This window comes from Contarinia nasturtii, unplaced genomic scaffold (genome assembly GCF_009176525.2).
Source record: "Contarinia nasturtii isolate CC-2019 unplaced genomic scaffold, AAFC_CNas_1.1 Cnas_scaffold_1240, whole genome shotgun sequence".
Classification (NCBI taxonomy): Eukaryota; Metazoa; Arthropoda; class Insecta; order Diptera; family Cecidomyiidae; genus Contarinia; species Contarinia nasturtii.
Window position 1 is genome coordinate 1,272,218 of NW_022198581.1, and position 26,591 is coordinate 1,298,808.

Below are 26,591 nucleotides of genomic sequence, written 5' to 3' on the forward strand. Positions count from 1 at the left end.
TTACAACGTGTTTTAATTGACTAATTGATTAGCAGCTGTCTTATTACAAATTCAATGGAAAATAAAAATATCACGCGCACGTTCATGAGATTACAAACCGGTGAATGCAAAAATTCCAAACAAAATCATAATAAAAAAAAAATAAAAATAACTTATTCTTACAATCGTTTGTTGTGCGCTTCTGCTCTAATTATCACCGAAAACAAACTGCTTTTTATTGTAAAATATTTGGCCTCGTTGTCTGTTGTTGACTGTTGAATTCTGATTCGCTCAGCTATTCATTGAATTTTTCAAGCATGCTTTATGTATTCCAAGCCCCCCGAAAAAATGCATGCAAAAAAGATTTCGTCGCAAATTTAATCAAAGAGAAACGCACCAAAATCACATCAAATTTAGAATCAATAAATGTTATCAACAACAGCGCTCTATTTCATTTTCACCATCATCCGCTACAATTTCTAATTTGAATATTTATTACAATCAATTCTGTTTTAACAGTGTTCACTTTTACTGTTATATCTATTTTAATTGGTATTTCGGTTGACGACTTTGATTTTTTTCTGTCAGCAAATCGATTCGAATGAACTAGATTGATAACGAATGGACGATTTCTCAGGAAAAGAAAAATGTTCTTAACTTTAAAGAATTTCATTGTTCTTGGACCATTTGCTCTGTCAAAATACAAATAAAAAAACATCATCAATCTCCATTGCTGTATTTGATTTCCATCGAAAGTCGTCGTTCGAAACAAAGAGTAAAGATCGTTCAAGTAGAGGATAATATTTATTTTAAGATGTTGTTTTGCTTGGAGACTTGGATATTCTAGTGTGCGCGATGCAATTGCGTAAATTGTGATTTATTGACCGTTTCAAACTATTTATTTTTGAGATCGAACATCACATTACCTTCGATGACTTTCTCGTTCTTCTTCTTTGCCATCGTTGTTTTGTTTTACGTAAAACATTTGACTTGCTCAGGTTGGATGCATTTAGAGGTCTTACACGCATTTGTGATTTGTTTTTACAAAAACAACAACTGGCTTGAGTTCATTGAAACCAAAAAGAATGCAAACAATTAGTATGTATCGTTACATTTGATTTTCCGTAAATATGACCAAACTTGACGCTTGAATCGCATTCAACACGGAAAATGTTTCGAATGCAATGGTTTAGAGTTGTTACTTTCAGTTTGGAATGTTTGTTTTTATGATTTACCAACGATTTTGGCAAAGAGTTCTTTGAACGCAACACAAATTTACATGCCAACAATTTGTTGTTCGTACAAATTTTGTCCGAAAATTGTTTGATTCCATCAAGTTGTATTAAAAACACTTCATTTATATCAAAGTTCTATACGTAAATCCATAAATCACCGACTAAGAGAATCTCTTTCCATCTCAATACCATTTTGTGCATTGTGTTCGGTCAATTTCATAGTTAAACCTCGTATTTTATATATTTCCATTGAACTGTCCGTATTATAACCAGTATTTAATATTGAATGTATTCCACATGCAATACACAATTATTGAACATGAGAACATTTTAATAGTGTACATATCTTGGAAGTGCAACAGAACCGAAAGTTTTTTTTCGTTCATAGTCTTGAAAATGAGATGAGTGTGCCATTATGTGAAAAAAAATTCAACAGAAATATCGATTACTGCTGGTTCAATCAGCTTATTTTAAAATAGAGTGATTTTTCTTATTCAATTGTGTTCATATTCTGCCTCCAACTTATCAAAAGAAGTGAATAGAACGAAGACGGAGCAACGGTGTGATATGTGCCTTTTTTGTTTGAATATTGTGTTTTTTCTTCTCTTTTATATTTCTTAAGAAACGATTTAAGAAACATTATTGTCTATATATTGTGAGTTGAATCAACATATACAGCGAGACAGTTCACAGCTATTCAAGATAACTTCACACTGTAAGCGTAATGCGATTGCCGACCCATACACCATTATTTACTGGAAACTGCAATGGATCGCTTGTGCATTGTTATAGACATGTGTAACATGGTATTGTTGCGATTATAAATTTTCATATTATCATTTCTTCTATTCGATGTCTTAACACTTAACTATAGTTCAGACGGCTTTAATTTACCTGTATTTTGTGCTCGTTTTAATGTCTTCACCCTTTGCTTATTTTTTAAATCACACACACAGAGAGAACACAGCAGAAATGCACATTCGAAAAAGATGAAAGAAACAATCAAGTATTGTACGGAAAAAATGAATCAACCAAGAGGTCTGAAAACCGGCCACGTGAATTATGATTTTAGTAATGAACAATAAAGCTCATCAAACGTAAAATATGATTCACAATTAGGGTGGAGCGATTTATATATTTTCATAAAATGTGGTATGTGATAGAGGACATCAATTCTACGACTTTGACACAAGATGAACCATCGTATTAAAGACGATATTAATTGTTTTCTTACATTCTCATAGATTCAAAAATGATTAGTGATTTTTTTCTTTAAAAATATTGTCCAGTACTCTTTCTATGGGCTCGGTTTGTTATGAAAGTTATCGAAAATGTCATAACTCGTCATTGAAAAAAACAACAACGTTGTCTGGATTATGAAATGAAACTTGTAAGAATCTTAAAAAATATAATACGATAACCCAATGACAGTTAACGCTCTATAATTGAACGCTCTAGAATAAAAACAACGTACAGAATGGTTGTTATATCAAAGCGGAACACAGCGTTTGTTGTAATACAACAACAATTCTATATAAAAAAACGCCGTGTTCCGCTTTGATATAACAACCATTCTGTACGTTGTTTTTATTCTAGAGCGTTCAATTATCTTTAGTTCTGCTCAGAAAATAATTTTAGATCAAAACAGTCTATGTTTTATGTAGTGATTTTCATAAAAATTGTTAATTTTTGGTATGAAATCGAAAGTCTTGTACAAAAATGTATCCAAAACATCCTAAAACAAAAGTTATTTATATCGATGTCCTCTATCGTAAACTGCATGTTCCCGTTGTATTCCAGAATAGAGAAATCGATCCACCCTATTCATAACGCCTCATTTCACATGCTATCGTTTGTTGTCCATTTGCTGTTGTCGCTCATAAATTGAGCTTCAATAAAAATAAGCGAGCAACAGCATTTTTAGAATAACTTGTGTATTGTTTCAAATAAAAAAAAAATCGAAAAAATATTATACATTGCTACAGTTTTTTTTGTGAAAGACATTTGCTTATTTAACACAATATTTGTTGGATCGCAAAGCGTTTACATATTTCACACCAACTACAAATTGGAGTACCGGATTGAACACCAAATGTACATATTTTTTATATACAAAATACAATGTATTTACACAGAGAAAAATGGAGCACACATTTAATTACGAGTATGCAAATTTAATATTAAAATGGTCCCTTTTTACGGTAGATTTTAATATTTTTCATTGAAGAAATTTTAATCTTGGCCCATAAATTTGAGGCCCGATTTTTTTTCTGTGTAAATTGCAACTTTAGCGCTTGGAATTTCGATTCTCGACATACGTAATCAAACGTATTTTGTATGATGGCGAAAAAAAAACCTGAAACAATTGAATGGCGAATGAAACGTTAATAAAAAAAACTGCATCGAACACAGTCACAAATCGAATTAACAAATTAGATTCAAATCGTAGTGAAATCCAACTTTCCGAACATTTTGCCACTTTTATTGTGATTGTTTGTTTACATCGAATCGAGCTTCGTTCGCATTTAATCGGTGGAACAATATTTTGCTGATTTAATAAATTGAGTACAAGCCATAGAGAGAGAGAGAGCTTGATTTTCGGTAGGCACTGGTTGGTTTGTTTTGTTTTATTTTCCTTCATCATTTAAATGCCTTAGTTTTTCGGCACTTCAAATCGAAATAGAGCACAGTGTGTGCGTGCTCATTTTCAGGTTAAGTAATTAAAAAAATGAAAAGAAAAACAGCACATAAAAAACACAACCGAACAAAAAAACCAAGTACCGAAAAAAATGTAAAGCAGAGAGAAATAATAAGCACGCGTACGCATACACACACACAAACACAACAAATGATCATCATGAATTATTATTATCAATAAATTAGATCATTTTTCTACATTGACTGTCAGAGTCAATGAGATATCTTATACTGATTACTTTGTGTGAGATTTTGGCCATTCATTCACTTTTTATTATTATTGTGCAAAAGCGTACTCAACCGCACTCTCACACACCAACCAAAGAAAGTAAGAATTTTATACTAATATGATGGTTAGTTGGGCCTTTTTTCATTCGCTAACAAATTAGCGGCAATGCTAATGAACATCATAGTTCACCCGAATAAGATTAATGCTCATTTTTTTAAGAAGAAATAATACATGACCGATCTTCGAAGCCAGTTTAAAATGGTTCAATTGTTGGTTTTGTCGAGAATTTCGTATTCTTTTTTGCCGCTAATATAATAAAAGAAAACATCTTATAAAGTGGGCCATCGTCGTCAGTCGACTTTAGCAAAAACAGACGTACAATACGCACGGCAAATTCAACGAAAAAAAAAATCCCCAAGACCTTGGCTCATTAAACTAAAAGTGACTACGAGAAAAATAGTTTCAGACACAAACATACCGCAACAACAACAAAAGAAATATATATGTTCTGAACTTGTCTGGTTAAAATTCTCCGCCCAAGAGCTATATAATTACGCACCATGTAAATTTTTATTAAAACAATCGCACAATCGAACATATTTTCGTAGATGGAAATTTACCGTAATATTCATTATCACCAAACTTCACAATGCTGTGAGATTCGAAAATCTACCGCTAAATTGAGATTTTATTCAACACAAACTCATGTCTTGAACAGCCTTTTTATCAGATGAATATCAATTTAACACATTGTTTTCTTCTGTTCTAGTTGAAATTGGTGGATTTGTGCAGAGTGTGAAATTTGCATGGACTTGGTTGTTTATGGCTATCATTTGGCCAGTGCAGTCGTGTCATTCAACGACCAAAAAGTTGATTTTTTCCATCAGATAACCTCATTATGAGCGGTAAATCATTTAATAACAAACGGTTTCTTTTCGCTTACCATTTTGTTAATCAATTCAAAATAAAAAAAAAATCCTTGGCGATGCTTTATTTTGAATTGAAGTAAAAAGAGTGGAAAATAAATCACTTATTTGAAAATGTGGATGATTCAAAAAAATGTGTATTAATTCAAATCAAAACAATGTCCAGACGTTGTACGTAATAATATTATGCTTAAAAATCATTCGATATGGAGTAATAATCTTATTTAACTTTGGCCACTATTTAAACTTCTCCAAAAAGATACATTTTTTCGCGTGTTTAAACTTAATTTAACGCTCGTTTGATTTAACTTCACACTTGTACCGGATGAATAGCCCGAATAAAAAAAGACAGATAGAACTCAAAAATCATACAACAAAAAAAACACATATAATTCATTTTATGCAATACATTTCATATGGTTAAGCTGTTGAATGATCGCAAATGTGTGACTGCGCTTAAACCGGCCCCAAAAATCAAACAAATGAAGTGAAAAAAAGTGACCATTGAATGTCTTTAATTGAATTTCAACAGCGACGATGGAAAAAAAACACACAGAGTGAGTGCTTTATAGTTTCAAAGAAGATCATTTTATGGATGTTAGAAAGTGTGAAAATATATTTGAAATAGTAAATTGCCAGAGAGCGTTTATTCCAATTTAACCGGAAAAAAATGATGTATAGTATGACATTTTAGTCGGTAGAATCCATCTGTGCATACATAAGATCACAACATTCGAAATTAATTCGGTTATAAAAACAATAATCAAGTCGTCGAAACGCGCGAATGAGCGATCGTACATTTACTATATGAACAGACGAATGATCATGGTTCAATGGCCCATTTCACTCCAGTACTTTTCTGTCTTCATCGCATCTTGGTTCATTGGAATAAATTTGCACCATCATCTCATCACATGGTTCATAACGAATGCATTTTACTTGATGAATCAATTTTAACGTCTTGCAATTTACACTGTATGATGCTATAGCTGAGAGATCTAATGAGACTCTCACATCGTAAAACCATGAAACAAAACAAAACAAGAAAAATACTTTATTAGTTTTCGGTTCTCTGATACTTTTTTTTTTTAATGACAATCAAAACGTGAAAATCGTTTGTTGATGAAATATGAAGAAATAGAAACATGCATTGCAGGTAAATCCGAAAACAATGCACATGGGTGCGATATTGTATTATTATTTGCAAACGAAAAATCAACTCGTTGAGCTGCATTACATTTCACCATTCCGCATTAAATTCATAAATTAAAGTGATTTTATTATTGTTGTTATTATTATTATTTATATAGTAAATATTTGTTTTTATTTTGATTTGGTAAAAAAAGAGTTGAAATATAGAAACGTGAGTACTTTTATATATATTTTTGATGTGTTTGTGTGTGCCTCTTTTTTGCATCGTGAGTATGAATTTGTTGTGGCGTCGATTTTGTATGAAGTGTGGCTACAATATGGTGAATGAATCGCGATTAAATGAAAGTGCTGCGCACACAGACACTCGCGTGACATTTCTCTAGAGCGCTCTTTGTGTATAGATTTTGGCAGAATATACTTTTGTGCGCGCATAGTTTAAAAAAGAGCAATGCACAGTGTAGATGGGCCATCTGAGGTGATATGATGAGAAAAAGTCATTCATTTTTATGTTATTCGTTACTTTTTCTCTCTGCCTTTTTTGAATACAACAAATTGCAATAAAATACTTTCACAAAATGATATTTTTTCTTTTATTTTCATTATAATATTTTGTTGTGACTTATCATATATCCCATTTTGGGATTTTCAATTTCTATCACTTGAACACAATATTGTTTGGCTTGTGTGTGCCTTGAAGCTAGCAGCATAAAATCATCCACCAAATGGTTGACAAGTTGAAGAGTTCAACTACATCGTTTGCAAAATAGATCGTTCACATTGTTAACGTACCATAATCTCATGGAATGTATCAAAAAGTGGTTCACATTGAATTGTAGCAAATGTGTTGCAGTCGAAGCAACAGCATCCGTCGAGCAAGGTCGTTTTCAAGAGAAATTCCAAAAATAAAAACAACAACCATCAAGAAGCCTACATTAAAATGTACAGTTATATTAAATGTTGTGCTGGGCGCATTGGTGATGATCGTATACACGATTTATATTTGTAATTTAAGTTGGACTATTATTTAATCAATACCGTTTACTAACCCACTGATCGAATATATGGACGATATTAATAAGATATGGAAAAAACGGTTGACAAAAAAAGGCAAAGAAACTTTTCAATAGCACACACACATATGAAACGATCAACATTTCCAAAGCAAGTTTAAAATAAATTAGCTGTCATAAAAACAAACCGATGATCCGCTATGCATTGAACGATTAGAAAGAGATCAATCGTCTGTGAGTATGCACAGTGTGAAGAAGTTTCAAACGGAAATATGCTTAATGATCGCGCATTGCGAAACAAAAAAAAAAGAGTTCCTTGTTTTATTGAATCGTCGTTCTGGAGCAAGAAGCAATTTATGATTGTGACGTGTGCGTGGTGATTCGGGTAATGCAACATAGAGTGGAGTATAGTTGGAACACAGCATGCAAACAAATTGGCCTGCATTTAAGTACATCAGCATGATCATAATAGTTGTTTACATTGCATAACTGTTTTTTCGTTTTCGTAGGTAATGCCGGTAACATTGCATAATACAAATACCGTCTGTCGAACTATTTATTGACCAGCAGTAGTCGACACACCAAAGCATTTACTTTGAAAACTAGGTAAACTAAAATCCAATACAATGTTTTATCTATGGTGTACACAGTTCGAATCGATTGTATTTGAATCGCTGGTCTCGTTTGACACACATTCGAAACGGGATTTGACTTTTGCAGGTATTAACGATATCAGCCGGCTGATTATATGTGATGGTCAATGATGTAACATATAATTGTTGCGGGATTCTATTCCACAAACAACAACCGCCTAATCTAGCTAAGTGTTACGCAACGGATTCTTCCATCTTCGCCTATAAAGACCATGTTTAAATATGTAATCAATTGCGCGCACACACACACATGCAAAACACACACCTTTTATTATTTACCATAAATTCATCAAACACGTTAACGTGTACGTGCGTGTTATTCATATTATATCAGTAAAATATTGTGCAGATAGATCGGGACACATAAATTAATTTGTATTTTATGTGAATATGCCACTTATGGTTTTGGTTAAGCGTGAAGAATGCATTCTATGATGCAATCCAACCGGTTTGAACCAATTTAACCTATTTATTCATTAGTATTGTGCAATCGAAAACTTGTTCTGATCATTTAACATTGACATTGATCGAAACAAACCGAAACAACCACGACGACGGTACATAACAAATTGGCATTAGAATAAAACATAAGAATGAGATAAAGAGACGGCAAAGAAAAACCCGCTGACTTGTTGATGATACCAAGTTGCAATGAACTTTAAATCCGAAAGAAAAAAAATTCCATCACAACTTTAGATGAATGTGTGGATGGGCATTGTGGCAATGCCGTTGCAAAGATGATGTTCAAATAACGTTTTTCTTTGCAAACATCTTGTTGTCATTCGGATTTTTATACGGTTTATGATTACCTTACTGACACAGTCACCTGCATTCGCAACCAAACTAAATCGCAATGTTTAATACAACAACCGCTCTCGTGGTACCTCTTCAAATCCTTCATCATTGAATTTAATATTTATTAATGAATTAGAATGCGTGTTTAGAAGAAGAAGAAGAAAAAAAGATGCCATCGTCAATTGAATTAGCTAAATCGATTTGTATTTTATTAATATTTTCCAGATAAACCGCATACACCGTATGCACCGTAATTTAAAAGTCGACTTATTGTTTCATCTGCTCCATTTACATTCCATATGAGATCATTTGATTTTGTTTTTACCGTTTCACATGGATGCTATTTATTTTCCATTGAAAAATAAGCGCTGCAACGACAATGATGTAAATCTCACAGCACCGATAACTAAGTAATCTGAACTATTTTAAACGAAATATCAATTTTATTATTCAAATTGATTGAATCTTGAATCGATTTTTATTGGATTTTATTACCGTAATAATAACCATATCGTATTTACTATTTTACATGCTCGATCGCAAACAACACAAATGATTAATGATTTGAACGCATATTTATGTGATACCATTTTCAGTAAATCAGCATGCAACTGATATATCTGGGCAAGAGAGAAAGAGATCAGTTGATACAACGGTATTTTTGTGTTTTTTTTTTTTTTTAGATTCAATGAACGAATGAAATATTCAGTTCATAACTTTAATCGATGATTGTGCAAATAACGAACCATTTCCAAATTTGGTTGCTTTATTACGCATCAATACCGCAATACTAGCTGCTATCAGATTTGTCACATGTTGTACAAAGTGTCAGCAATTCAATACATTGATGTTGTTCGGTTCGTTAGGAAGTTGAATAACGATTTTCATCTCCATTCGGTGTCAATTTTAATGCATATTCATTGGATTTTTGTTGAAATGCATCCGATTTGATTTCTGGCTTTTCAGAGGTTTCGATTACTCTCGTGTAAAAGAACGGGACCTTTTAAGCAATTTGGATGAGATTCTTTCGATGCATCTTTAGATCCCCGAATACGGATACATATCCATACAGTTTAATTTCACGAGTGATTATTTGCGGATACGGATGCATGTCCGAACCTACGAACGGATTGATGTCATCCATATAAGCGGCTGTTGCTTGGATAATCTCTAAATCATGGTAAGAAAAATAAACGAAAACCATTTCCAGCGAAAGCGAATTCCAAGCGAACCGAAGCATATTTGTAACTCAGATAGAGAGAGCGAGAGCGAGCGAGAGAGAGAGAGCTTGAATAAATAATCGATTTTCTTGTAAATAGAAAGAAAAACAAAAAATACAATGAGAAATCACTAAAGAAATGATTAACAATTGGATTTTTCTACATTCCGGCATTTATTGCACCGCAGCGTACAAAATTCCAATTGAGCGAAGATCGCGCTTTATATATTTATATAGCAGCACGAGAGCTGGCGCGCTAAAAATCTAAATCAATTTAGTGACCTTTGCTTGAAATTATTATGTTTCCATTTCAACAAACTCTGGGCGGCTACAAACCATTTGCCATTCCAGCAATGGATTATCACTCAAGTCACATAGATTTCACGCTGTTTTGAATGCTTCTTACTTTTGTTTAAACACACACACACATACACATAAATTTTCTTTTTCTATGCTGTTTCGCTATAAGAAACAGACTTTATAGCCGTTCTTCGTGGAAACAATGGAAATGCCAGAAAACTTCTGATTCTTTGGCGATGAAAACAAGGAAGAACGAAAAGTAAAACAACGACGCGCAAATAATGTACTTCAAATAAACCAGTTTTTATTGCAATTGTAAAAGAAGAAGAATTGAGCATCTTCACGAAATACCACACCAAACACTGATAAAGTCAAAATGTTGTAATAATGGTATTTTAAACTCGTATTCGAGCCTTCAAATCGCACTCAACATACAAAGTAATGGTTCGAATTGTTTTTTATCGCTTGCTGCACTCTGCATACAGTAAATGATTGCGTGAATTGATATATGGTTGAATATATATTAGGGTCGTATGATCGCTTGACTTTCATCCCATGTTAAAATCCTATTAGACGTTATTTTTTAGATTATTGCATTTCTTAGACTATTGAGATGAAAAGAATATTCTAGATCAAAACAACCTATGTTTTATGGAATTGTGTAGTGAGTTTAGTAAAAATGGTCAATTTTTGGTATAAAATCGAAAGTCTTGTATAAAAATGGTGCCCCAATATCATCCAACTCGCCTGAAACTTCTCTAGTAGCTAAATAGTACTAGTAGCTATTGGTATTGGTTACAATTACTGATACACTTTCATTTTATGACGAAACAACATTTTTTCCAATGTTTACCAGTTCATGGTGGAAAATGAAAATTCCCATTCGTTTTAAGCCACTGTGAGTGTAAACAAACTAGGATGTTTGCCTGTGCCAAACGATGGTTCACCTTTAAAGTCGTAGAACAAAATTTGTTTGTATCGATGTCGTCTATCATATACCACATGTTTCCGGTGTATTCCATAAAAATATAGCAATCACTCCGCCCTAATATATATCTATAACATTCATAATCACATAAATGCTTCCAAATCGGTGAGAGACACTTTTAAATGGCCTGTGTAAATGTACGCGCAACCAGCCAATTCAATTCAATTGGATAACACAAAAATATTGAAGTGCAGAATTCGACACACGTCCGCAAAGAAGATATGTGAGAAAACCGGTTCATGTCTCATACACACTACACATCGTTACATGATACCATTTAAATGGGCATCGACTATTATACAATGGCAAAGCATTTTGTATCAAGAATCGTCCACGCTATTGCTCTGCATCTTAACGAAGAATGCATAAAATGTTTTACTTATTCATGAAATTCTTTTCGAAAAATATCACAAAAAATGCACGAATATGAATCATTTATGTATGTGAATCAATTGAGATGATTTTGCCAAGCTTTTGATCGTCATTGTGGTCAATTACTCTCAATAGACTTGAAGTAATCTCAAACGATTTGATCAAATTTGAATAAATTATACGGAAACGAACATTGGAATGCAACGAGAAAGAGAGAAAAATGCCGGAAAACACGTTTTATATTTTCTGTCATCAATTCAATACAATTTAATATTGTATAATGTATATACAGACGATAGATGACAAAGTGATGCAACGATGTCAATTGTTTGGTAAATAACAAAGACGATCAGTTGGAATGTCGATAAATTTATGTAAAATTATTGTGATTGAGTGATGAAGCATAGTGATTGAAAAATGTATACAATGCAAATAGCCAAACGTTAAACAAAGGAATAAAAGAAAGAAAGGAAAATGTGTTCGTTTCGAAGTGCGTTTTTATGTCAAATCTCGCTTAATGAAATGAAGTAATCACTTCAAGCATGATGAAAAATCATTTTTCCCTTGAGTTTAATCAATTTCGTATTTTAAGCATTTTTGCGCGTACATATTAACATCCATTGCGAAATCAGTATTAAAAAAACAGCACCGAATGACAACCGAATTCAATTTACAACAAAAAGAAAACACTTCATATAAATTTATCACTCGCATGCAATGTTCACGGTTCAAATCAGTTTAATGGGATTCTTCTTCGAAATAAAAAAAAATGATTGTTTTTGATGATAGAGTGATGAAAGTTTTTTTTTGCAGGAGAAAACCCATGAACAGACGACACTTTATCGCAGAATTGATAAAAAAATTGACTGGTTAAGTGACAAGCAACAGTTGAAAATAAAAACAAAAATGAAAACACCCAAAGCATAACAATGTTTAAATAACGACGTCATGGTACGTGTGTCGTTGACGTTTTTCTTCTAGTCCAAAAAAAAAAGAGAAATGACAGAGCGAACTCTGTTAAAAACTGACTACAAATGAAATTTACACATTCTTTTTCGGCCTATTGTTTTCATTTGGTGCGCAATTTATTTATTGTACGCGCTTTTCACCCAAAACGATCACAGTCACTTATGGTCAAATTCAAATTGGGTCACATTTCTGCTTTGCGTCGCACACTTGCATCGGCTTGTTGAAAGTTTTCATCGGGCAAATACAGAAACATCACTTTAATCGTGCTTTTAAAAATAAAAACGGAAAAAATGTCTAATAAAAAGAAGTTTGCCGCACACGACAATTCTCGTCTGAACATTATATTTACCGGAAAAATCAACACACGTTACGAGTTTGATGTCCAAATTCATTGTTTTATAATAAATTTCCCGATCTTGCTTTGTTTTTGAGAAACTTTTTACGTTAATCGAGTAATAAGAGAGTGCGAAGAAAAGAAGATAGAGGAAGAATGTTCCGAGATAATAAATATAGGAAGAATAAGAAATCTCGTGACAAATAGACTTATTGTGAAATATCTAATGAAAATGTTGAGAGGTCCATAGAGAAAGAAAAAAATGAGATTATTTAATAATGTTCCCGAATGAATTTCTTTTCACACATTATATTTTGTTAAAACTGGTTTCATGTTTAAATCACATCCATTTCAATGATTGAATGACTCTTTTCAAATGGGTTTTATCAAAGCTAATCCAGATTTTGTTCATGTTATTGCAAAGTTTTTGAAATGATTCCCTTCTTTCTAGTTCATTTAAGTAAAAGCACAAAAACTTTTCTGACAAAATAACAAACAATTATCATTTTGAGTCAAGAAAAGAAACACCGGTGTCATTTGCATTCTTCTAATGGCTTGATAAAAAGCATGTAACTGACTTTGACAGTGCAAAATCAAGTCACTATTTTTCATTGAAATGGATAATGGACAGACACAAAAAAAATAATAATCTCGAAATGAAATGATGAACAAAACGATTTTTTCATGAATGAGAAGAAATAAAAAGAGATAAAAACGGCGGCAAGCGCAACAACAAGTTAAAACATGAAATGGCCCGGGAATTCGGTCAACTATAAATACGAAATTAGCCTAACGGGAAACGCGGAAAAGAAACAAAACATCAACACATGAAAATGAAGTAAGAAGAAGAAGAACAACAACAACAACAAATAAGAAATTAAAATGACGAACTCACCAGAATAGATACACAGCGGTGTTAATGTGTGTTACGAATTAAATTAAAACAAAGTCAAAAGCAATAGCAACAGAAGCAAACGGAGCTGGCAAATAAAAAAATAATGTGTGACACATTGTGTATTATTTCATAGCGAAATTCGGTTAAGAACTCTTTGATAATCGTATACTATTATACGTATGCGCTATGTTCTGACGTTTTACCGACGACATTAAAGATTTGAAGCATTTTCTTAACAACAAATGCACGTGAATTAAATGCTAACGGACTAGAGTGATCACTGAGAAATGAAACATATAATTTAAGTTGACATTTTTGACTATTCTTTTTGTGAAACTGTGCATTTTTACGATATGAAGTCAACAAAACCAAGGGGAAAAACATTTCTCTTTCAAAAAGCAATACTTAAGTAGAAAGTTAATATAAAAAATATATATATGAAAAATGTGATTTGATTTCATATCAATTTCATTTTCTTTGAGTCTATCAATAATAATTATATTTTAAAAAAATCGGTAAATTTTCAACAAGTCCATCTAAACCATAGACTTTTGAAGATTGTTCACTTTGTTATCGTAATGTGTTGTTAAACACAAAGAAATTAAATGAAATGTAAGAATGCAGCAAGCAAAATCGTATCGTACATTATTCCAATGTGTATACAAATCGATTTATAGCCATGCATATTTGTGTATGGTTTATTAATAATCAAGCGTGATTTGTTACTTCAACCGGATGTGCGCGGAAAAAAAAAATATCCGTCCACATTGCAAAGGAGCGATTTTCAATAAATCAGAGAGTTCATTGATTGTGTGTATTGTATAATCTTGTTGCATGAAATTGGCATTGTCATGCAAATTATTTAAATGATCGGCAATTTAACCGAAATGATAAAATGATGCATCATCGATTTCAATGTGCAATGTATCGAACAAAATGAAATGCATCTTTTAACATAATTTATAACATAAATAGCAATCGAACCGCATCAATACATATCAATTCGATTAGAGAAAATCATTGTTTACAATTAATGCCCGAATGAAAATTCAATTCTGAATTTGCATTGGTTGAGTAAATTATTGCATGCATATAAACGTAAATAATAATAGTATTGACGACTCAAAGCTACCATGAGATACTTCGAAATCTTCGAGAAATTACTCTTACTGGAAAGTTTTTTAATCTTGGGAGAGAAAAATAATTCGGTAACATTTCCTGGTCATTTGAAGTTGGGAAATTTCACATTTGGAATTGTTTTTTTTTCTTCTTCTTGAAGAAAACTTTGTACGTGACCGCAACGTCGGCATCATCTTAAATGCACGAAATTATCACTTATATCCACAAACCACATTCATTTGCGGTTTGCATATAGTTTTCATTTGTGAAACGGAAACATTTTCGCAACATCTTTTGTTTCATTAATTTTAGCTCATTCTAATTTTTAAGTACCATGTTTCATCATGGCCCTCTGTACGCTAAATAGATGCGTGTGCAATTCATACATTCTGTCAGTTGATTTGGCGCGAAAACGATTTTTTTTTATATAAATGAACAATAAAAAGTGGTCAGAGAAGAAGAGATGGAGAGAGAGAGAGAGAGAGAGAGAGAGAGAGAGTAATATGAAAAGACATGGTTTGTAATATGTGTGATGATAGGCATTAACATTGAAATGTTTATTTCTTTATTTAACCATGATCAAAACCAACAATGATTCACTTCAGACGAGCGTGTGATTATTGTGATTACAATCACTGCGGAAAAATGAATTGGTTGCGAATTTTCAGTTTGTCGAATGAAGAAATCGTGCGTTTAAAATGTGCACAATGTGGTTGCAAACGAGAATTCATGAAACCAAATTTATGACTTTCTGTTCGTTGTTGAATTAAAAGCACTTGTTTCCGAAATTGAAAGCCACCACCAACACGGTACACATAAGATGAGAGAAAGAGTGAAAATCAATTGTTGACTTATGAACCGTCGGCAATAATATGGATAATACACTTAAAATAGCAACGAAATGTCATCTCAATTTCTTTGGCATTTGAAAATGATGGTGAATTCATTCAACTTCGAAAGCAACATTCTATACATATAAAACTGATGTACAATTTTAATGATTAAAACACGTCAGATTCAATTAGAAAATGTTAAATTAATCGTGAAAAGTTTTATGAAAATCATTATACTTAACGCTAAAATGATTGCTCATTGTGCTCATCGATTGTGCCACCAATCGATTGATCCGCGTGTGATGCTAACAACAAAAAAAAATAATATTGTGAAAACATTTTGCGTCAAGCACAAAAAGGCCTTTCTTTCGAACATTGATTGGTCAATGAATTCGGTATTCATCTTTTTATTGAACGAAGAGCGATGTCATCGATTCGATATTGTTTATAGTGATTTGCAATAAATTAAGTAATTACCACAATTATCACATTTAGAATGTTTCGGTTTGAATCGATTGTAAGTGGAAAAGACAATGGAACATCATGTGCACGTCCGTGGATATGATTTTTCAAAAAGCGAACTGTGTACGCGATAAAATGTACTGCAATCATTTAATAACTTGATCAATGCGAACAAGAAAAAAATGTCGCAATGCATAGCTGCATTTTGGCAAGTGTATTTGGTCACAAATCGCCATACTGCTGTGTCCTATATTCGTCTGAATTTTTGATACTCAAATCATACCATCTGTCCCTCGCACATCTTTCGCATTCATTCGCTTTCGTTCTCTGCAGTCACAAATAAAACAACGATTTTTTGGCAATTTATATCGTTTCGCCACATCGTTTTCTTAAATTGTCATTTTTTCACTTTGTAAGGCAAGTAACAAATAAGACCAGCTAAGACATCAGAAAAAGTGGAAGCGATTTTTTTTTTGCATATTAGGATGGAGTGATTGGTACATGAAAGTACATATATTAGCTACTAGTGAAGTTTCAATCGATTTGGATGAAAACAGGGCACAATTGTTATATATCACAATATAATACAGAATCTCAAAAAATAAAATCTGAAAACTATTTATATATTTGTGAATAATATTCACTGAATATATGAGTAAGTAAAAAAAAAACAATTATAATTCATTTTACATTTGTATTTATTATGCAGCGTTAACTCTTTTTAAATGATATTGACAATAGTATTTATTACTCTACATCCTTTTTAATACATTTATGAATTTTTTGAGCCAAAGAAGCAAAAATACAAAAAAGGACGAACCCTAGAAAGAATTTCCCAAATATGTTGAGGCTCTCTATCAATTTGCACTCATACGCATCACCTTGAATCAGTAACTGACAGGAATCTGTAAATTCACTCTTTTGCCAATTTGTTTTATTTTTTACAGCAATAATCGTCATTTCGGAATACACCACCGGGTCTGTGATCCGAACAAAATCATTTGTGAATTTATTGACATCATCTCTTGATATGCACTCGTTACAAATAAAACGTTCTTCATTCCAAAGAAAAGGTGGATCAATCGTTCCTTTATATGTACATTAGAGTGTTTCCCGTATCAGCAAATAAAAAAATGGTATTTCTTAATTCAAAGAAGGCAAAATTCTATGTTAGTAAATGGCATTCATATAACGAAGCGATTGATTTTAGCACTTCCCGAAACGAAAACATATCTGAAAATATAGTTGATTAGAATTTGAAGTACAATTCTCTTTGCTGTTTGCACGTATATCGACACTGTTCGCTTTGATAGAATATTGTTGCGATTCTTTAGAATTCGATAAATAAACAAAAGAAAGTATTTATATTCAACGCATTTTCAGAATCGTGTTGTTCGCTGTGTCAGCCGTTTTTTTGGCCTGTAAAATCATTTTATGATTTGAACCAAGCAGTCCATACAACACATACACATTTATATCCATCGCGATAGGCTAATAATAATAATCATTCCGTTTCTTTTGCTCTTAAGTGTTTACATACAAACTGTGATTCCATTTATTGGTTCCGTACCATACATTCTTATTCAAACGCTTTATAAACCAAAAATGTGTGCAGTATAAGAATGCTTTCGACACAGAACCATCGGAATGTGGAGAAGTGTGTTGGTTCAAATGAAACGATCGTGTTGAAACTTGTCAGAATCAATGTTTTTTTTATTTGAATTTGCATCGTCATAATTTCATTGGATTCGATTGATAAAAGTGCTAAAACATATTTTTGGATTGTGTCAGTGTATGCTATATTTGTTTCTTGCTTTCAAAGAAGTTTATTTTTCGCTGTTGGCGGTTTTCTATTGGAATTATTGTCAACCGATTGTTTTCAAACGAGATATTTGCGGTGAATTTTGTGTTTGATTTTGTTTAGTTTTGATAATAACAAAACATTCACAAGCTGAAACTGCAAATATTTCGATTCAACTTGGGACCGTGTTGGTGTGGTTTGCATTTATATGTTGCATTCAAAAGAGTTAATATCACTCAATTTGTCGATTTTGAATCACTTCACGCTTAACATTCAATCAGGTAACATCAAGTGTCAGTTTTGTCCCCATATATTCAGTGCTTCCTATTGATTCAATTCATTTAAAAATTACACAGTGCAGAAAATATATTTGTCATTTTATTTGTGTTCTAAATTGCGCGTGTGTTTTTTTTTATTTCGTTTTAGTTCAACATGTCAACGACTGGTGAAACTACGGCTGCTACAGCGCCAAGAAAAAAGCGATACAAATTTCAAACGAATGCGCAAAAAGAAAAGGATGCTGATGATGATGTAAACGATAATGGATTGTTCGCGATTAAAATGCGCCTCAACACAATTTTGCGACCAGAGTTCAATCACATTGTCAAACCGTGGATCGAACAGAAAAGCATAATGTCAACGAAAATCACCGTTTTGGCATCATTACTTTTCTTGGATAAAGTGAAATCGGCACAAATGAATCGACAGTGGGAGTTTTTTAAAAACCGAACGTATCCGGCCAAAAAAGGAAAGAAGAAAGGACAGCTCGTTGAAAAGAATCGTGGCGAAGAAGTGATTGAGCAATGTTTCTATGCCGTCTTGCAAAAAAACAAAGAAGGTGAGAATATGGAGCCACATTTCCGTCAGTTTGTCGAAGAGCTCAGTCCAGAAAATAATTTCGCCTGGCCCAAGAACGATTATTTTGGTAATCATTTTAAAACGCTGTGCCAAAATCACACGCGATGCTTGAAAACCGGTCAAAAGACACACTGCAAGAAGAAGTTGAAAAATTATCTGCGAATGCGAGCGTGGCAATTCAACGCAGTGTCTACCGGTTGGAAATTCGACAAGAAGGACATTGACAATGCAGTCGATTTGATGATTCGAGGCTACAATGCGATCCGTGACACTCATCAAAATGCAGATTTCAAACGACACAAGCGAACATTACTTACTGGCATGGTTACTGCAATTGTGCGAGAAGTTGGTGGCCCAACCAATGATCACAACATCAAGGATTTTTCAAAAGGCGATTATTGGTTCAAAGCAACTGCAATGTGGCTCGTTATGCAGACAGAAATCGATGAGTGGCACAATTGGGCGCAAGATAACAATGTGAAGATACCAAATATCAAAAATCTCTCGGTTGTTCCATTGCCTGATTATCAACGAAAGGCAGTGTTCATGTGCAATGATGTCTTCTATCGAATGCTGGCCGAATCGAAACAACTTCCACAAGTTGATGGTAGACAAGCAACCGAAAGTTACATTCGCCAGAACAAAGAATTCTATTGGAATCAAGTATTCGATCTTACGACCATCAATCGAAAACTGAAGAAAAACAAAGAATTCCATTATACCATCGTCAGCAACGGTGAATCTGTGTCGATTATGTATCGCATGTCAAAGCAACACAAGCAACAGATGCAGAATGATGATATTCTTCGAAAACAATTCATCGACGGAAAATTTGCTTACGAACTGGGAATCGATCCAGGCATGAAAACATGGAATGCCACAGTTCGTCGAAATATCGAAACAAAGAAAGAAGTGAGTGTTTAAATTTTTGGCATTATTGAGAAATAGAAAGTGATACAGTTACGTGAATAATTTTTTTCTTCACTTTTCCATTTCAGGTCAACATGAAAACGTCCAGTAAGAAGTACCATTGGCTGGCAAAGCAGAAGACGCGCGATGTAAAGGCAAAACGATGGACGAAGCAGTTCACCCAAGAGGAGCAGGATGATCGAAATAATCGACAATTGTATCAGCGAATGCCATCACCACTGGGCATACTCTGGATTGATTACGTTCATCATCGTATCAAAATGCTCAAGAAAGGAATGGCCGTGTATACAACACCGAAATACACGCTGTTGCAGTTTGACGTCGAATCGAATCGAACCGTTGATAAACTCACTGGGAATTTGGTCAATCATAAAGCCGCAATTATTCACATGGGAAATGCAGAAATATCACCAAACTCGTGCATTCGAATCAAAAAGCATGTGAGAGCTCCAGGTACGCGCAAACTACTCAAAGGCTTTCGAAAACGTCGCAATTGTCGTGTGCGCAAAACAGATGAGTGGGGTACATCGCAGCATTGTGCAAAGTGTGGGCGACGATTTAATCCAGCCACAAGGAGCCATCGATTCAAAGTGTGTGAAAATTGTGGAGCGGAGCCCGATTCAATTTTCGCCGAATATTTACCATCAAAAATCGTAGCACAGCGCAGCAAACGGCAATTGAGGTACAACAAAGATGACGTTGAACTTAATTTGATGCGATTTTGGGCAGAAGGACTCATGACTGAGCAAGAATTCGATATTGCTGCTGAACGTTTACTGTCTAAGGTGGCCGTGTATCCAAAAAATTGGCAAGTAAACACAGTGAGTGGTAAATTGGAATATGCTCAAGTCAATGCTGATGCACCGTATGCAACTGTTCAACAGCCATATGCAGTCGATGATGAAAATGAATTGGAAATCGAAGACAAGCAACTACTAATGGCTGTACACAAGACATCTTGGGATCGTGATATCGTCGCCGCCAAATGCATTCTCATCAAAGGTATGTGTATTAGAAATTTGCATTTGCATATATTCTACATATTAAATGAAATGCACACTATTTGAATGATCTATTTTAGCGCTCGATGATAAATATGTATGCAATATTTAATGACATTGAGAAAATATTTTTTTAATAAAAAAATAAATGTCTGTTGAGATATCTAAACATTTGTATAGATTTAAGAAAAAAAATCATTTCTGCCAATAATCTATACATTATTTCCGTGTGTGTGTTTACTTTTGAATAGGACATTGTGAGCTGTTTGGATGGGATATTCCGGCAGGATTAGACAGACGATCACCGCGACAGCCAGCAGTTCAACCGAATCAGCAGCCTTAAGCGTCACCAATCACCATTCGTACTCGAAAATTAATCAAAAATTAATATTGTAATTTGTTACATTAACTGAGACTGACTGTTGTGTCTCAGCATTTCGAGGAAGTACTTCTAGGTGTTTTTTTCTGTAAGTATTCTTCACTATGAGATTGTATTCATATAATGGAGTGATTGATATTCATATTCAGAGGCAACAATCGTTTTTCGCTTCGGGAAGTGTTGATATAAAACGCTTTGTTGTATCGATGCTACTAACTAGCATAGAATTTTGTCTACTTTCAATTAAAAAATACCATTTTTCTATTTACAGATATGGGAAACACCCTAATGTACATTCATATGAAAAGTCAAGATAATGTCGAGTATTGATCCGTACTAGTACTCTCGCTGTACATGTGACGACAAAAATAATTACAATTAACGTTAATAACATTGTCTTTGATAACATGATGACTGACTTTTCTAAGCTGTGGTCACCACAAAATTCAAGAAGAAACTGATATATATACGCTAGTATGAACGCATATTTTACAGCGAATATAAATTGGACCAGATTTGCATTAAACAGATACAAATCACCTATATTCTATGGTGACAATCAACAGTTGCCATGTGTGATTCAATTAACAATCACCATATGTTTTATAGATAGATTTCGGATTTTGTGAACATTCTGATGTTTATATTTATGAAGCAGCTTATGTTTTATGGAATTCTTTGTTGTCCCCGGTGTATTCCATTAAAATAGATCAACCGCTCTACCCTACTGCATATGTTGATTTTAGCTAAGTCAATGATTTAAACATGACAACGACATGAAATTTCGGCAAAACAGATTAAATTGAACCAAATTCGAGAAAAAAATGAAATCTGTCAAATTTACGCAGTTAATGGAAAAAAAACACATGTGAATGATATGGATTTATAAAACGATGTACTACTGATGTTAGAAACACAGATGGCAAAAGGCAAAGTAATCAAAGTAGTAATTTCGCCGCGAACCTATTTTGACACATGGTAAAATACCGTTTATTGTCACTTGCTTTGATTTGCATTCCGCCTGATTTGTTCAATGTTAGTTCGATTTGTTACAAGCCATTTCTTTTTAAATTTATTATTGGCTTCTGTATATGAGAAATATGTTTATTGTGTTACAAGCACATAATTAATATGATTAGTGTATGGTTTTCGTTACGTTCGTTTCGAACGTCTGTTATTGCTGCTGATCTGCACCCATTCATTTTTTTTTATTCAACGAATCAGATTCGTTTCAATATAATGCCCGCGGCTGATGTTGTTTTGACTGCTGTACTCGTGTGTGTGTTGCATTTGATTAAAGTGAAAACTGTTGGTTTATTGTTTATTTGTATGCTTTCTGTGCGCACGAATAACAGTCAATTCATTGAATTTGAGAATTAAAAGCCTCGGCTTTTCGAACGAAAATAACAAAAACAATTTTAAATTCATATTGTTTGTTAATTTGTGATGATGATACGATGACGACGATGCCGAAAATTAAGCCCTTATGTTTCGGATTTAAAAATATATGGTGGCCAAATGAGTCTGCCGTACAATTATTGTGTGTGTGAAATCGAAAGTGAGAGCCATTTCAATAGTTCACAGTCAGGCGTATTCTTTTCAACAATTATTTTTTTAACACTTGTTTCACTTATTGCTTTCGTTTGGACACACTAATTCAATTAAAAGGCTTATAATCACAATATACATTTTGGCCGGTAGTGACATAATAATGATCACTTTGAGACTATGTCATCAAAGATGTCTGGCTATCATATTGCAGTGCACAATGGCTTTTTATTTTTGTGAAATCAAGTGACAGTGACAATGCGCGCTGAACCAATCAAAACCCATACAAAGAATTCCATCATGCAAATAATGATAATAATTGTCAACACGTTCGCCCAAATGAAAGGAAATAAAGGCAATTAAACAATGGACTCGTGCATAGAATGTCCAATCACATTTTGATTAGTTCCTTGTTATACACACCAAACATTTCCATTTTCGGAAATGACATAATAATCGTGTGAACAAATGTGACCATTGAGTGCGCATTGTCTCTTCATCAAATCGAATTTTGAAAATATGCTTACATCATACATATGTAAAATGTGGTCTCTTTCCGTCGCCGCCAGAAAAAAAGTGTATATTTTTTTAAAATACATCATTTTGTCATTCAAATCCTTATTCATGTGCGAAACCAAATATTCTTCATTTTTTTTTCTTTAGTCATGAAGGTCGTTTTTAGAATAGATTCTAACAAAAAAAATATGGAATAATGTGGAAAAAAACGATGTTTTCATATTAACTAATTTATGCATTTAAATTCAGTAATTTCCTCAATCTTCACAGTCGTCGCTAATTATGATTAGCCATTGATGATATGCAAATTCGTCAGAGATCGGAAGAGGGATGTTTCTGTTTTTGATGATCTGATAATGTTTTTCTGAATTTATCCGTGTTTTGTCTTTGCGAAAATATTGAGATGGCATATCATTCCAATAGATTAGCAATTTCCCACAATGTGCGCGACATACAGCCGTAAAAAGTAAAACAAAAGCCTAGATCATCAATTGGAAGTGAGAATGCGAAACGAAAGTTTATTGCGTTGTTGATAGTAAATCGGGAAGGAGTGTGTGTACATGAAATAAAAAAAGACACACAACATCAACAACAACAGCAGCACCACCAACATGAATTTAAGCGTCATCAGTAGACAGATAAAAAATGTGTTGTTAAAACAATAGACATTTTGAAGAACATTTTCGTTTGGATTCAATATATACTAGTTCGTACAACAATACACCTGAAAAAAAAGTGCCTACAGCAACGGCAAAAATCAAGTGCTTTCATTGCAATGGGCACTTGAGTATTCATTTCAAACATTGTCTGCCGTTTGAAATTCTCACCGTCATTACAATAAATAATATAAGAAAAACTATTTAAATTACGATAAATTTATTTGTCTATTTAGTATTGTGCGCCCGAAATGAGACACATAAAGTTGAATCTTTGCATGTATATATGCACCTCTCTCTCTCTCTCACTCTGTATCTTTCGCACGTTTGGTTGATTTCGTTTGGTTTTGCCACATCGAATGATATATTTGCGAGAGAATCTGAAAATTGATCGCCATCATCATTATCATTATGAAAAGCATCACTGTGTTGATTTATATTGGTTGATCTCAGTACATAACAACGAATGGAAGCGATGAAAGACAGAAAATAAAAATAAAAAACAAAGGAAAATGCACACAGAGTCAATGCCGCAGCCAATGCTCGCCGTATGCGAGTAAAAAAAAAGTAAAAGTGAAATTGAAAATTTTCACTGGCAGCGAAGTGCCGATGACACTTTTTTTTCGTGTTGTCATTTAATGAATGTGGCTTCTTTCTTCTGTAATGATAGCCCATAATAACAAGAACAATGGTGCAAAATTGAACGCGCAATTTTCACATCCCGTGTTTATAATTGCAGTGGTTTTGTCGTCGTCGTCGTTGATATCAAAAACCATTAAAAATATATTCACCGATAGATTCGCTTAATTTCAGCGAAATCAAAGTACCAAACGATCAAAATGGAAAGTTTACTCTGGATGGGTTATTCATACATACGTTCTCTTGACACTTGACGATGGAAAAGTCCACAATTGCAATCTTGCGCGAACAACAATAGAATCAAGAGAAGCAAACAAATATGTCTATGATTATCCAAAAGGTTCGAATTTAAACGAGATAAAACTCATTACATCATTCCCGGGTGTTTTAGTGGTTATTTTCCACGTCGATGACTTTTTTTTTTAAATTGGAAATAACCGTTTTGTTTTCGTAATCTCTGGACATTTTGATGTGCGCAATCATTTCGTTTATTGGCCATTTTCTTCATTCTAGATTGATTTTTTTCTTCTTCTGTTAAGTACGGTTTTCTTTATGTGTTGTTATTTTGGATCATAGCGATTCTATTTCTGTAGCACTTTGACCAATGCCATTTAAAATCTAATTTACCCATTGAAAATAAAACAGCTATTGATTACACCATTAAATTGTTAATTTCCAAAAAAGGTACACCTTTAAATGTCCATTAGTCAAGATTTCACTCTGTATTGAGAGATACGCACACAATACATGTAGATGAAAGAAAAAAAAACACTTTGCTCTTGAGGAGTGACGACAAAGAAGACGAAATGGTCTTAAACTCAATTCTGGAGAAGATCTATTCTTCATATGCAGACAATATATTTAGCTGTCGTCATCTGGATATTACAGCTCATCTGGATATCGTCAGCAGATGATACAAAGTGAAAACAATAGAAGTGATTGTTATAGGTATATAAGCTTGTTATATACTGGTATTACTATAATAATCACTTCTATTGTTTTCACTTCGCATCATCTGCTGACGGCATCCAGTTGAGCTGAAATATCCAGATGACGGCAGCCAAATATATTGTCTGTTCATACGAATGGTTAAATTCATTTGAAGTATTCTTTATCACGTTTTTTTCTTCTGTTTCGATTCCATTCAACCAACAATTAATGTGATTCAATCTCAGTCTCTCTCCTAGTTCATCTCATTGAATTGACTCTATAAATCACTAGTTTGAAAGCATAACCGTGGGTAATTTAGTGTAATAATACATAAAAATCATATATGTTTTAACCGATTATTGCGCAACATGGTTGTAATTGATAGCGATCGGTCATATCAAATTTAACTGAGCTTTGGAATATTATATGCTTAATGGATAAATAAAATTTGTTGTGTTTATGACTTTTTTTTATCTACTCATTGGAGAAGCTGTGCTTTTTATCTAATGTACGGCAAGAGTGGAAAAATGTCATTGATATGCAAATACAATTTTGGGAATTTACATCTCAAAAAAAAAAATGGACAATCTCTTCGATGAAAGAAAACCATCACAACAAAGAGTGGAAAATATTTGGCATGCGTAAATTATTCAATTTTCAATAGATTTGCTTCTAGGCACTATCAAAAAACGATCATTCATAATAAAAAGATATATATTTTATTTTTACTATCACTTCAATCGTGCATGTTTATCATTTTCAGTCCAACAAACCAGGTCAAACAATTCAACGAAATGGAAATTTGCAGACATAAGAGTCATAACATTGATTTCATAAATCAATCGGTAAGTAAGGCACGAGAGCACGCAAAATATTCATTATTTTGATACGCATAACACTGAGCAAATGATGAATAAACTATATTGACGATTTAAAAACCAAAACAACCGATGGAATTCAATTGATATTTAATATGTGACCCTGATGAGTCCATACAGTTGACATGGGCATTATTCACATGATGAGCCAAGTCATGATTTGACTTTTGCAAAATATAAAACATTTGTAATTATTAACGACTCGACTGATTGGCTAATAAAGCATGCGGTCAACCGCAAACCGGCCATTTCAATCTTTCTCAATTTGCATTAGCCACGCTTGGTTTT

The 26,591-nt window shown here is 33.3% G+C and overlaps 1 protein-coding gene across 6 annotated transcripts in view; it reads right to left on the reverse strand.

Annotated features, from left to right (window-relative positions):
- The window catches only part of LOC116345285 (guanine nucleotide exchange factor DBS), an 89,399-nt gene that overhangs the window by 25,654 nt on the left and 37,154 nt on the right, over positions 1–26,591 (reverse strand). The gene's annotated exons all lie outside the window — the stretch shown is intronic.